Source organism: Poecilia latipinna, unplaced genomic scaffold (genome assembly GCF_001443285.1).
Source record: "Poecilia latipinna isolate Pla-1442-1.1 unplaced genomic scaffold, P_latipinna-1.0 Scaffold2940, whole genome shotgun sequence".
NCBI lineage: Eukaryota > Metazoa > Chordata > Actinopteri > Cyprinodontiformes > Poeciliidae > Poecilia > Poecilia latipinna.
The window spans coordinates 5,711-6,883 of record NW_015115556.1 but is presented as its reverse complement, the minus strand read 5'-3'; positions in this window follow the sequence as shown (position 1 = coordinate 6,883).

The window sequence follows — 1,173 nt, the reverse complement described above, 5'->3', positions numbered from 1 at the left end:
GAAAACGTTATGTCACGTCCGCAATGTGGATTATTCATAATTTTAACAAGATTCCAAGGGTTAAATCGCATTTATATTTCTGCGAGTGTAAGTTTTCAACATCATTTCTAACACTAGTGTTGTTACTCTGATAATATGTTTACAAATGAAACAGGAAATGCTTTTTACGGTGGAGTCCTACCAGACAATATAAGTTACCTATTTCATTCCACAATACAATTAAATAAAGGAAAAAGAACATTTTTCATATAAATAATTTTAAAATAAGGCCAGACAAAATTAATGAAAGTCCATAATACCCTGTTAAAGCAAAACTGAAGTGGTGTGTATGTGGATGTGGTTTATGATATTATTAATATAGCTTGTCAAACTGTTTGGGATTAGAAAATAATGGTTTAAAAGGGTTACTTTCTTCTCTGATGGATTTACACAATACTTTCAACAACTACCAGAAACAACGACCATAAGCTTTTGGGTTACTGTGTTTTCAATACTGGATGTTTTTAAACTATTACAATATTGTAGGACTGTAAGTACTCAAAATAACCTTTTATTATCATTTTAACCTGATGTAGTTCAATAAAATACTTTGAATGTGTTCAGTACAATTTATTTGTATGTAAGTAAACAAAATGCTGTCTAGCTTACACTAAAAACATATCATGTCAGACATGTGGAACAAAGTGTGAAACGTAACTATAAAATATATTTTTGCAAATGTAAATGTTCACATTTCTTCCATTTGCAACACCTGCATTTGAAAACAAAATCTAAGTGGGGAAAAGGAGGGCAGGCCATATGGGTCCCATATGGATTTGTCCGCAGGTTCCACGATGGCCCCACATGAGTTTGCCCATGTAGGGCCACAGCCCACATGGGCCCTACATGGGTTAGTCCAGGGATTTTATCTGCAGAGGTTCTGGCTCCTTCTGGTCCAAACTGGGACCTGTCTTTTGATTAGAGAAATTATCCTCTTTCCAAACAATAATCCAATCGGTGGTCTAGAAAGGCAAACACAGGAGAAAGTGTGGTCCAATGAAATGTGATTCATTATTTTTCAAATTGTACTTATTTCATTGTTCCATTCCAGTTTTACAAGAACAAAGTGCAATACCAATTGCATTTTGAACAAAAGCTTTAATGATCAAGCTCCCAGTATTGAATTTCTTGTTT